This window comes from Staurois parvus, unplaced genomic scaffold (assembly GCF_062004578.1).
Source record: "Staurois parvus isolate SC_StPar_1 unplaced genomic scaffold, SC_StPar_1.0 ptg001822l, whole genome shotgun sequence".
NCBI lineage: Eukaryota > Metazoa > Chordata > Amphibia > Anura > Ranidae > Staurois > Staurois parvus.
The window spans coordinates 22723-36964 of NW_028319618.1; the positions used below are offsets into that span (position 1 = coordinate 22723).

At 41.2% G+C, this 14242-nt stretch overlaps 1 protein-coding gene across 1 annotated transcript in view; it reads right to left on the bottom strand.

The window, feature by feature from the left end:
- Positions 1-14242, bottom strand: part of LOC149434137 (SWI/SNF-related matrix-associated actin-dependent regulator of chromatin subfamily A member 2-like) — a gene marked incomplete at its 3' end in the record, with an annotated part of 140151 nt that overhangs the window by 22683 nt on the left and 103226 nt on the right. The gene's annotated exons all lie outside the window — the stretch shown is intronic.

Here is a 14242-nt window from a genome sequence, read left to right on the forward strand (position 1 = left end):
CCCCTTTAAATCAAATTAGTAAAAAATGAATGGAGATGTCACTGTTCTTGCAGGAGAGGAAGCCGTACAGTGCAGTACACTGCATCTTCCTCCATCTGTTTCAGCCACTGATTCTGCAGATCTGTAGTTTTGTGCTTTATTCACCTATCTTGTTGCTTCCTGACTACTAGCCCATCAGTCATTAGATGATCAGTCTTTAGTTATTTCCTGATCCTCTACCGAGATCAGCCCACTGGCTGATTTAACCTCCCTAGCAGTCTGATTATGTCCATATTTCTGTGCTGAAAGCGGTACATTTTTTTGCATGGAAATATGTATTTTTTTTTTTTGTAGGCCTGTAATTTTTAGGAATAACTCACTGAAATCTGTCCGAACAAGAGTCTAGTAAACATCCCGGGTATGATCAAATTTGAAACACGAAACCATAAATTATAATTTAATAATCATAAAAAATAATATAATAATAAATTTAATTCAATAATATAATCAAACCAAAAACACTGAAATTTGAAATATAGCGCCAAGTTTGCACATAACTGAGCAAAGTCGCAGAATCGTTTTCAGTGTCTGATGACGAATTTCCCCACGAATCATTATCACTCAATTCTGCAAGTGGTTCTGATTTACTATCGCTGTTCTCTAGCCGGTCTAAAACCGCTTTTGACCTAAAGGGACGCTTTTTGGATGCCATGGACGTTTCTCAGTTTCCAGGCAGAAATAACAGTAAAAACGCAGGCAGGACACAGGACAAAGCACTAGGGGTAAAATGTATGTGAAATGGTTTGATACAGTAATGTTTTACTATGTGATTTTAGTGAATGTCACTTTTTGTCATTTTCAAATTTCCCGCCGTTCCGTCCCCTGTACGTCCCGACACTCGCAGAGGACGGAACCCAGATAACAGATGCCGGCATCCACCGAATTACATTGCCGGTGACACTGCAGGAGGGACATCGCGGGAGCGCAGGACAAGGTAAGTGATCAAGGGATCACAGAGCAGCGCTGCATGGTAAGCCCGAGTGTAGCTCGGGGTTACCGCTTGTGGTACTGAAACTTTACCCCGAGCTACACTCGGGAATGCCGCCAGGGAGGTTAAAGTAAAGAAAGAAAAAAAAAAAAAAAAAAACACGATCCATCTATGGGCAGCTTAAGACAAATTTTTCTCAACTTTGTCTAAGCTGAAGCGCAAACAATGAGCTTTTAGAATTGTAGTTTCTAAGCTGTATGGAAAAAAACAGGACAGAAGCTGATTGATTGCTGTGGGGAACTGCACCAGCTGAGAGAGAATTTGCCTGAGACACTTTTCAATCATTTCCATACTCGTGTCATTTTTGCTCACTATCAGCACATGTGCACTGTAAAGAGCCTGACTGGATTCTGGTATAGGTCCATCCGCACGCAGACTTTGCAGTACTGAAAGAGGAATTAAAGGAAGCAGATAGCATGACAAATACAGGTTCTAACACAAGTTACATTTAAAAATAATAAATTCACTTTATGCGCACTGCAATATCTGAGCCAAAAGACAAAAATTCCAAACCAGCAAGTATTAAAAAAAAAATTGCAAATACAGCACTTTGTAGTTGGTGATTACAGCCATATTTACTGCTAAAGCGTCTTGGCATACTGTATGAATAATTAAAAAATACTTGTTTATAGAATGTATACAAAGCAACACAGCAAATTCATTGCATATTAATGTATAAGTAATATCACATGTTACAATGAGCCAGCTTCTTCTGCTTGCAGATTCACTTCTCCTGTAGGATTCATAAACCTCTTCCAAGGACCTGAACAAATATCTCTTGGCTGTAATATAAGTCTGTTTCTTGCCAGAATAGTAACCTGTCTTGATTTACAGTTCAATCTCTATGAAAAACCTGACTGACCTAATTCTAATTCAATTTTTTGTACTCCAGAGGAGAGAAAATGAGTCTCCTGCAGTGATGCAGAATTACATCCTTGTGGTTTGGGGTGTTTTAAAGCCTCAAATCTCCTTAGGAGACAATCTGTCGATCTTATTTTTGTTGTGTATTTATAGAGCAAAAAGGTAAAAAGGTGATCACATAAGACAGACTGTAAAGTCACAGCCCCTACAAGAAATGCATCTATACCTAAAACAATGTGGCTTTATGTAATGCTAAAAATCAGACTTCACTAAAAGGTCTGTGTACAATTAATTAATCTAAAATACAAAAACTGAATATACAGAAACTAGAAAATATTGTGACCACCACAAAATCAAGAAGATATGCCACATACACCAGACCCGTAGAAACATACTTCTGCATTAAATGATTGTCAGGGAAATTGTTACATTTTCATTTATCCTCAAAATTGTATTCAGTTGTCAAGCTTTGCTTTCCATTTTGCTAAATGTTTTTTTACATTTTATAAACTGGTTCTTTAGGAATACCCTCATCTGTATTCTGAGACAAGGAGATGAATTCCAGATTCACCTTGCACCAGTTCTGATTTGTGTCAACTCCATGTAGCTTTAAAAGTGACATTAATTTCACTTTTTTTAATACAATAAATACAATATACTTAAATATAAGTAGAATGTACAGTGGCTATAAAAAGTCTACACACCCGTTAAAATGTCAGGTTTCTGTAATGTAAAAAAAAATGACAAAAGATAAACTTTTCCACCTTTAATGTGACCTATAAACTGTACAACTCAATTGAAAAACAAACTGAAATCTTTTTTTTTTTTTTTTTTTTTTGGGGGGGGGGGGGGGGGGGGGGGGTTGGGTTAAACATAAAAAAATTAAAATAATGTGGTTGCATATGCGTGCTTACCCTCTTATAAGTGGGGCTGTAGCTGTGTTCAGAATTAAGCAATCACATTCAAAATCATGTTAAATAGGAGTCAGTACACACCTGCCATCATTTAAAGTGCCCCTGATAAACCCCAAATAAACTTCAGCTGTTCTAGTAGGTCTTTCCTGACATTTTCTTAGTTGCATCCTACAGCAAAAGCCATGGTCTGCAGAGAGCTTCCAAAGCAGAGGGATCTTATTTTTAAAAGGTATCAGTCAGGAGAAGGGTACAAAAGAATTTCCAAGGCATTAGATATACAGTGAGGAACAGAAGAATTTGAACACCCTGCGATTTTGCAAGTTCTCCCACTTAGAAATCATGGAGGGGTCTGAAATTCACATTGTACGTGCATTCCCACTCTGAGAGACAGAATTTAAAAAAAAAAAAAAAAAAAATCAGGAAATCACATTGTATGATTTTTAAAGAATGTATTTGTCTTGCACTGCTGAACATAAGTATTTGAACACCTAAGAAACAGCAAGAATTCTGGCTCTCAAAGACCTGTTACTGTGCCTTTAAAAAGTCCACCTCTACTCCACTCATTAATCTAACTTAGTAGCACCTGTCTGAGCTCTTTAAAGACACGTGTCCACCCCACAGTCAGTCAGACGCCAACTACTACCATGGGCAAGACCAAAGAGCTCTCAAAAGACACCAGAGACAAAATTGTGGACCTCCACAAGGCTGGAAAGGGCTACGGGGAAATGGTCAAGCAGCTTGGTGAAAATAGATCAACTGTTGGAGCAACTGTTAGAAAATGGAAGAGGCTAAAGATGACTGTTAGTCTCCCTCGGACTGGGGCTCCATGCAAGATCTCACCTCATGGGGTATCACTGATGATAAGAAAGGTGAGGAATCAGCCCAGAACTACAAGGGAGGAGCTGGTCAATGACATGAAGAGAGCTGGGACCACAGTTTCAAAGGTCACTGTCGGTAGAACACTATGCCGTCATGGTTTCAAATCATGCATTGCACAGAAGGTTCCCCTGCTCAAGTCATCACATGTCCAGGCCCCTCTGAAGTTTGCCAATGACCATCTGGATGATCCAGAGGAGACATGGGAGAAAGTCATGTGGTCAGATGAGACCAAAGTAGAACTTTTTGGTCTAAACTTCACTCGTCGTGTTTGGAGGAAAAAGAAGGATGAGTTGCATCCCAAGAACACCATCCCTACTGTGAAGCATGGGGGTGGTAACATCATGCTTTGGGGGTGCTTTTCTGCGAAGGGGACAGGACGACTGCACTGTATTAAGGAGAGGATGAATGAGGCCATTTATTGTGAGATTTTGAGCAACAACCTCCTTCCCTCAGTCAGAGCATTGAAGATGGGTCGTGGCTGGGTCTTCCAACATGACAACGACCCGAAGTACACAGCCAGGATAACCAAGGAGTGGCTCCGTAAGAAGCATATCAAGGTTCTGGAGTGGCCTAGCCAGTCTCCAGATCTAAATCCAATAGAACATCTTTGGAGGGAGCTGAAACTCTGTGTTGCTCAGAGACAGCCCCAAAACCTGACAGATCTAGAGGAGATCTGTGTGGAGGAGTGGGCCAAAATCCCTGTTGCAGTGTGCGCAAACCTGGTCAAGAACTACAGGAAACGTTTGTAACTGCAAACAAAGGCTTCTGTACTAAATGTTAACACTGATTTTCTCAGGTGTTCAAATACTTATGTTCAGCAGTGCAAGACAAATAAATTCTTTAAAAATCATACAATGTGATTTCCTGATTTTTTTTTTTTAATTCCGTCTCTCAGAGTGGGATTGCACCTACAATGTGAATTTCAGACCCCTCCATGATTTCTAAGTGGGAGAACATGCAAAATCGCAGGGTGTTCAAATACTTCTGTTCCTCACTGTACCATGGAACACAGTGAAGACAGTCATCATCAAGTGGAGAAAATATGGCCTAGCAGTGTCATTACCAAGAACTGGACGTCCCTCCAAAATTGATGAAAAGACGAGAAGAAAACTGGTCTGGGAGGCTGCCAAGAGGCCTACAGCAACATTAAAGGAGCTGCAGGAATATCTGGCAAGTACTGGCTATGTGGTACATGTGACAATAATCTCCTGTATTCTTCATATGTCCGGGCTATGGGGTACAGTGGCAAGACGGAAGCCTTTTCTTATGAAGAAAATCATCCAAGCCCACATAAATTTTGCAAAAACACATCTGAAGTCTCCCAAAAGCATGTGGGAAAATGTGTTATTGTCTGATGAAACCAAGGTTGAACTTTTTGACCATAATTCCAAAAGATATGTTTGGCGCAAAAACAACACTGCACATCACCAAAGAACACCATACCCACAGTGAAGCATGGTGGTGGCAGCATCATGCTTTAGGGCTGTTTTTCTTCAGCTGGAACTGGGGCCTTAGTCAAGGTAGAGGGAATTATGAACAGTTCCAAATACCAGTCAATACTGGCACAAAACCTTCAGGCTTCTGCTAGAAACCATGACAACTACCCAAAGCATACATCCAAATCAAAAAAGGAATGGCTTCAGCAGAAGAAGAATAAATATTGGAATGGCCCAGCCAGAGCCCAGACCTGAATCCGATAGAAAATCTGTGGGGTGATCTGAAGTGGGCTGTGCACAGGAGATGCCCTCGCAATTTGAGAGATTTGGAGTGTTTTTGAAAGGAAGAGTGGGCAAATATTGCCAAGTCAAGATTGTGCCATGCTGATAGACTCATACCCAAAAAGACTGAGTGCTGGAATCAAATCAAAAGGTGCTCCAACAAAGTATTAGTGTAAGGCTGTGCATACTTATGCAGCCATATTATTTTAGTTTTTCATTTTTCTTCCCTCCACCTAAAAGATTTCAGTTTGTTGTTCAACGGAACTGTACAGTTTATAGGTCACATTAAAAGGTGGAAAAAGTTCTAAAATTATTTATCGTTGTCTCATTTTTTTACATCAGAGAAACCTGACATTTTAACAGGGGTGTGTAGACTTTTTTCTGCCATTTTCAGACTGTTTTATGGTGGATACATTTGTTCTCCATGCCCCCCTTGTACATGTGAGCATAGCCATCCTCTCCTGCTTGACTGCACAGATGGGAAATGTAGTCTGCTTACAGAGAAACATGTGACCAGGAATAACAGTGCTGCTTACTCTATACTAGCAGCTGTGTTGTGCATCAGTGGAGGCTGGGGAGCATGCACAGGACAAAAAAGTAGCATGAAAAAAATAAGAAATTTTTTTTACAGGAGTCATGGCAAAAAAAGCACCGATGAACAGGTGCAGTACCAGCATGTTTCACACTTTATACCAGTCCATCTGATATTTAAATTGACATACATGCGGTCAAGAAACACTGTACACAAATATTTTTTATATAATTATGGGGGACAGTTAGAGCTCTCTTTTGGTGGTATTAAACAACAACCTTTTCTTCCACCTCATTTTTTTTGTATCTTTATACAGTAAAAAAAAAAAAAAAAAAAGAATGAAATGTGAAAAAAGCATATTTTGGAGAACAGTGCAGGACACAGGCTACACACTTCTAGACCCTGGGTTATGGGCTACTACCTTCAGGTGATTTGACACTGGCAAAGTTTTTAGACACATGCCCCCCCCCCCCCCCGAGGAGTAACCCTTAAATTGTACCCTATTCCATGATAACTCCTGTGACCTGTACTCAAAGATATGGCATTTACAGGCAAGTCAAAAATTATTTTTACCCTAAAGGCTAGGCTCACCTCTTCCAGAAAAAGCCTATATAGTCAAGGGGCCCAGTAAATAAAAATTTACAAAGCTGCACAGATTTTTAATATTGTTTTACCTGTAGACTATTTAGGAACCCTCAGAAGCCTGGTGGTAAAATAAATAAACAAACATAGGCAACCTTGTCCTGCAAACAAACAAAAAACAGTTTTTCACTCCTGCAGTGCTGGTAGTGAGCATCCGGTGGTTTTCACATCCTATCAACAAGTCAGGACAAAGGGGTTGCTAACCAAGGTTTTTTTTTTTTGTTTTTTTACCAAGCTTCTGAGGGAACCCAAATGGCCTACAGGTAAAACAATAAAATTAAGGATTTTACAAAACTGCACAGATTCCTAATTGTCTACTGGGGGCCCTTTGACTGCATTGGCCATTTTCCAGAAAAGGTGAACTTAACCTTTATTCATACAGTACAGAACACAGTGTAAATATTTACAGACCCTTGAATATCCCCCAGCAATGAATCAGAGGGGTGCACAACAAGACAAGCAGAATTGTTCCAAAAGCCCTAACAAAACAGACAAGCAGCGTTCAAAGACCCTCTCTGCTGAAAGCTCCATCTGCAGAGGTCTGGATGTCCACCTTGTAGAACGTGGGAGAATATATTAACTGAAGACCAGGTTGAGGCTTTAAAAAGCTAAGCAACAGGCGTTTCATGTTGAAATGCCCAGGAATACCACACCAATTTGGTGTAGTGAGGGTACGTAAGGTGCCCTATCCTTCAGTGTGCAAGGTCTTACAATGAACGGTCTTATACATCTAGCAATAATAGACTTCTAAGCAAGGTGTCAATTTCAAGACCCTATTGGTAAGACAAAGAGTCCTTTTTCCGGATAGATGCTATGGCTTTTAGTAGACCGATGGCTCTGACTCTATTCAAACAATGGAGATCAACTTCTTTGGGATGCTTAGGAGTAGGGTACAAAGAAAGGAGGACAGTGTCTTCATTAATGGTGGAAGGCCGATACCACCTTAGGTAAAAAAAAGGAGTGTCATGACCACAACACCACTCTATCCTTGTGAAGAATTAGGACAGGTTCCTCACAAGAAAGTCACTAACTCCGAATGACAAATGACAGATGTAATAGCCTCTAAGGAGAGATCACCCAAGAGGAGTTCCCTGATGGGTTCAAAGGGTGGTTTCTGCAGTGCAGAGAGAACCAAACAGGGTGCTGTAATGAGGGTGTGATCCATGAGCCACCTTGAATAAAGGTTTTAACAAGTTAAAATAAGACTAAAGGTTTTTGAAACAGAATGAACAAGGCTAAAACAAACCTGTTCCTTAAGGGTACTTAGAGAACAAGTTTTGATCAAGTCCCAACTGCAGGAAAGCCTGAGGTATTGGGTAGCTTTTGGGGTTGAAATGCTTCATACCAAGTGAAAAAGGATTTACAGGTATGATAGTCGATTTTTCTCAGTGTTTTTTCTGGCTTTGAGCAATATGGCAATAACAGAGTCAGATATACCCCTTGCCTTCACAGGCATTGGGTTTCAATATCCATGCCGTTAAAGCCAGTAATTGAGAATCAGGATGGAGCAGGCGCCTTGAGACAGCAGGTTTGGCCTGTTTGGAAGAGGCAAGGGGTCATCATCCAGAAGGTCAAGTCTGTCTGTGTACCAGGATCTTCTGGGCCAGTTTGGTGCAATGAAGACCACCTATTTATTCTCATTCTCTATTTTACAGAGCAGACAATGAAGAATCCACACTTTAGGAAAGACATATTACCCTGAACAGGACAGGAGTGCAGTTCCCGGAGGACGTACCATCCTCTAGGAACAACAGTGAACTGGTCTTAAAGTGGTCAGTCCACAAGTAGTCAAAAGATGTACTTGGTATGCCTCCTCTTCCTGTATGAGACCCTGCTTTTACTCCAGTTGTTTACTGTCCCCCCTCACTGCTACCCACCCTCCTTTCCAGTTTTAAAGGTGGCTCCTTAACCTTGCAGGATCCTATGGAGCCACTCTTGTGTTTGCGCTCCCGACCTTGACTAGGGCCGTGTCTCTACACTGGGTGCATCATTAAAAACACACAGACCCATATCCTAAGATGGTAGAGCATGCCCCTGATCCTCCAAGCTAACAGCTACTCAAGACTGTGCTGTCCTCTGTTATCCCTTCTGTGGGAAGTATTCAGCGCACGTGCTTCCAACTAGAGCAAGTGAAACTGAAAGCTCCCCAGGCCAAGTGTTTGAACAGAATTTGAAATTTGCTGGGGAATGTTTTTTTTGTCGAACTGAACTTTAAAGCGGAGTTCCAAACAAAAGGGGAAGTTCCACTTTAAGGCTTTGTCCCCCACTCCCTGTAACGGATTAGCACCCTTTGGGAGTGAATGCGCAGTGGGCACCTGACTGTGAAGTCGCACGTTTTACAGCCGGTTGCCCACATTGAAGATGCCAACACCGTCGGATCGAGGGACAGGTGAGTGTGTTTTTTAAAAGTCTGCAGCTGCAGTTTTTGTAGCTGCTTATTTTTTTTTTAATTTGACTGGACCTCCACTTTAACTATGGTAAGAAATATTGTGCGTGCACATATTACTGATTTTTTTTTTTCTATTTTCATTCTTTCCTGAATTGCTCCTTCTCTGGGAAGAGGTCTTATATTTGCAGCCCCTTCACCCCCAGTCAAACAGCACTTTTGTTACAGTTATCTCTTTCTGTTTTGTTTTTGTTTTAATCTCCATATATAGTTACAAAGTTATCATGAATTTTAGATTCTTTCCCACTGACACCAACAGTAGGGTGATGCATTTTGCTCCCACTGACACCAAGTATGGGGTGCATTTCGCTCCCACTGAAAACAATGAAGGGCATTTCAGTCCAAGTGACACCAATGATGGGGTGCATTTTGTTCCCAGAAACACCATCGATTGGTTCCCTTTTACTTCCATTGACAAGCGATTAGGCTTATGCTACTGCTACTAACACCAATAATGGGACTTATTTCTGCTCCCACTGACACCAAGGATGGAACTTAGTTTGTACACACTTAGCAGTAATGTAATGGGCACTATGTTACTTGGACTTGCCACCTGCTTTCTGTACGCTGAGCTATATGTTATAGTCCTAACTCCTGCACTGTATACATTACAAACTTCTGAACAAAGTACCCGTAAATAGTTACGCGTTGCCATATAGTCCAATTATTTTAACGACGTTCTCATGTAAGGTAGTCTCAAAGTGTTAGCTCTTATCTGGTGTACAGAAAAGCACACGTTGTGAAAGTGGAACTCTGAGATAAGCAAATATTGTTTAACTACCAGAGATGTGTATTTTTACTTGAGTCTTTATGTGATTTGTTTATTTCTTCCAGATCTGTATAGTAGTTTAGTGTGAAACATTTCCAGGAGCTTCCTGTCATACAGACTGGTCACTACTGCTCTCTCTACTTGTGCAGGGTGACTAGTCTTGTCTCTACCCCCATAATTAATAAGAGAGGGTAGAGGTTCATAAATATACTGTATCACCCAATATATGGTTTCTGCCCAGTAACCAAAAACACATGCATACAAAAAAGAGGGGTGTGAAAAAGATTCACAAAAAAGTGGTTACATCATGGACAGAATGTTATACACAGAATAATTCCCAAAAATTATACTTTATTATACAAAAATTATAGACAATAGGGTATATACCCTGGTTCACCATCACCTCAGTATGAGATAATACACAAAGACCTAAAATCACATAAAAGCAACATCAAGACTGGTCTTGTATACATGTGCTGCATATGCAGTGACAGACATCGGTCTAGTGCGTTTGCAGCACCAACACATTGGTTACACAACCATCAGGGAGTGTATCAAAAAATTGTACCATAAGGTATAAACTTATACAACACTATGCAATAATGGCGGATATCAGGCACCAAAAATAGGGATATAAATGGGGGTACGAATATTCCTGTAATAACAGGATAATAGAATAGTGGCAATATAGCCCCTATGCAGCCTCTATGTAAGGCACAAGTGAGGGGTGCACATGTATGGATCCACAGTAGACATGCCCATATGTGAAAATGCAGAGTCATTCATTAAAGAATCACTGTAGATATCCTTAGTGAAATAATGATGATAAAGATGGCAGGGCCCTGCTTTCACGTGGTTTCTTCACCGCAACATACGGAATATAAACCACCTTATTACAGATGATAATGTGAAGCTTGCTGGGTCCTCCGTCTCTCGTAATATATAATATAATTGGTGCCTTGCACCTGGATAGTGAATCATATAGTCCCCATCCTGCAATAAATTGATGACAAATGGACAGTCAATCAAACTATTCCTGCTGATGTAAGTAATGAGTGGCGAGTTAACGCCTTTTCATCTAGCTGTGTTGCAGTCCACTCACCACCCGAGCCATAGGTGATGCTTTCTGGAAGTGTCCTCCGTCTGGATAACCAGGCATGGTCCCGGGAACTATCACTCACACCGGGACTGTGACTGACGGGCTCCATTCTCCCCTTGGTGCCTGTCGTCATGACGTATGCCTGTCCCTACGTCAGATACGTCACTTCCAGTTGCACGCATTGGCGCCATACACGCTGACCAACAGGGAAGCGGCCATATTTGGGCGCCACGAGCTGTGCAAGGCTGCACAGGCACCAAGGGGAGAACGGAGCCCGCCAGTCCCCTGGCAAAGCATAAGAGGTGCAAGACTACAAGCCATATACTATGCAGCAACATCCACTTCATTGCCCACACCTTCATTGGGCCACCCCCTACACTTTGATGGTGTGGCTATCAGCATTGCCACTGATGATTAACAAGCCTGTCTCCGTTATCCTATTTTCACTGCTTATTTCACTGGCTGCTATAGGTAGCACCTCTTTACTTATACAGTTTTAAACACAACAGTCACCATATTGGTTAAATCAGAAGAAAATAGCATAAAGCCACCACAGCTTATTATATCTATCACATTGATCTAGATGATACCACCACACCGAAACACAGCTTGAATAAATGGCAATGACATTTACCAAAAGGTCAAAATAGATGTACCGACATCTAAAAAGCTTTGAGTTAAACTCAAGTTTTTGCTCTTTTTCTCTATGCAGTGAGATAGAATATATAGAGAGTACAGACTAATTAGCATTGCATTTGGCCCTGTGAACTGCAGCAGTGTGAAAGCTCATCATTACTGCTAGCCTAATGAACGCTGTACACATATACATTCTGGGGGATGCAGACTGCAGACTCGCCATCTGCTGACACAAATGCTAGAAAGAGGTGCCAGGAAACCATAGCAAAACTAGCATAAAGTGGGGAATCAAAAGCTTTCACCCCACATGGAGTCAGCAGTTCTGCAATATTACCAATTTTTGAAGCATGACAATAGAAATTCAGAAGCTGGCATGTAGATACATGAAAGACAAAAATACGTCTTATTTTGTTTTGTATTTGCAGCCCAATTTTATTCAGACAACAACCTCTACAAAGATAATCCTCTTGTGACTTCATTCACTTTGCTTGCATTAATAGTAGTTAGCATTTTTCAGTGCATACAAACATTACAGCATCAGTGTAAACGACGCAGCAGGGGCTGTTCATTGTAATCTTTTTAAACGAGGCAAGCTTCTTTTCCTTTTTTTTTTTTTTCCTCCTTTCTCCAAGGAAAGCGGGAGGGGGTATTCTTTCCCTGAGATTAAATGCAATAATAGTAAAGGATCGAAGAACTATCCCCTTGGGTGCTGGAGAGATTGGTGAAGAACATCAAGGGAAAGATCAGTTTGTACAAATAGGCAAAGTAAATGGATGCCTGTGTTCATTCTGTGCAGGGGAGCTGGTCAAAGCAATTATTTGCATGTTGATGTTATGTGGGCTTGTGCCCCTTAAAGATCATTACACATAATTACTCCCTGGGAGGTCGCTACTGTGACCAGACCTACCTCCAATGCAAAAGACAGTGATACACGTCTTGCACGGCAGGGAAGAAATCACTGGTTATTATCCAACTTTCCTATTGTCCACTCCCACACATTTGAGTCAGCTCCTACTTCTTTGCCGTGCAAGACGTGTATCACTTCTTTGCCTGTCAGATGCTTGATGTGAAGTCTGCTAACAATGACTACTCCTCTGATGTGTCACTAACACAACTGCTGCACTTTACACATACACTGTACATAAAGACATTTCAATCAACAGAACTGCAGGCTGTATCATAAACAGGTTCATTTCTATTTCCTTTGGAAAGGAATACACAGTTCATGAAAAGATAATAGACACACATACAATATAGAACATACACATACATAAATCAACTGTGGCATACAGTAGATTTATAGTTTGGACTTGAGGTACCCAAATATATAGAAGAAAGTTTGCTGGTCATTGCTAGACAGAGATACTCCTGTATATATTAATACTGATTATGTCAGTATTTCTGTGCTCAAAGCGGTACATTTTTTTGCATGGAAACATGTAGTTTTTTTTTTTGTAGGCCTGTAATTTTTAGGAATAACTCACTGAAATCTGTCCGAACAAGAGTCTAGTAAACATCCCGGGTATGTTAAAATTTGAAACACGAAATCATAAATTATAAATTTAATAAATCATAAAAAATAATATTATAATAATAAATTTAATTCAATAATATAATCAAACCAAAAACACTGAAATTTAAAAAACAGCGCCAAGTTCGCACATCACTGAGCAAAGTCGGAAAATCGTTTTCAGTGTCTGATGACAAATTTCCCCACGAATCATCACTCAATTCTGCAAGTAGTTCTAATTTACTATCGCTGTTCTCTAGCTGGTCTAAAATCGCTTTTGACCTAAAGGGACGCTTTTTGGATGCCATGGACGTTTCTCAGTTTCCAGGCAGAAAGAACGGTAAATATGCAGGCAGGGCACAGGACAAAGCACTCAGGACAAAATGTATGTGAAATGGTTTGATACAGTAATGTTTTACTATGTGATTTTAGTGTATTTAGTGAATGTCACTTTTTCACATTTTTAAATTTCCCACCAGTTCCGTCCCCAATACGTCCTGACGTCGCAGGGAATAGAACCCGGAAGACAGATGCCGGCAACGGCCGGAGGACATTGCTGGGGACACTGCAGGAGGGACATCGCGGGAGCGGAGGACAAGGTAAGTGCAGAAGGGATCCCGGAACAACGCTGCAGGATAATCCCGAGTGTAGCTCGGGGTTACCGCTTGTGGTGCTGAAACTTTACCCCGAGCTACACTCGGGAATATCGCCAGGGAGGTTAAAGTGGGCCTAAAGTTCTAACTAAAAGTAATATAAACAAATGTGGGTGAGGGCACAAACCAATTATGTTGCATAAACCTTTTTATTGCATTACAATGGCACAAATGGCACACTACAGCATTTATTGTTAGGGCTCGTTCACACTTGGCTGTTTTACCAACGCTTGCCAAATGCCCCTATAGCGTTTGGCAAGAGTTGGTCCGGCGGTTGCGGAGCGTTTTATAACGCTCGGCAAACGCTCCGCATGCGCGGTTTAGTGGCGGTTGCTAGGCGTTTGCCGAGCGTTAATAACACCCCACAAACGCCTATAATGCAGTTTGAGTGGTGTTACCACTCCGCAAACGCCCCGCAACCGCAAACGCCGGCCGGGCACCATAGACGAGAATAGGAGGCTTCAACGCCTCCTGACTCGACCAGAAGCGTCCGTTTTGCCGCGATGCAACGCAAACGCTCCCGTTAGAACAGCACCATGTGCTGTAATGTGCAGAA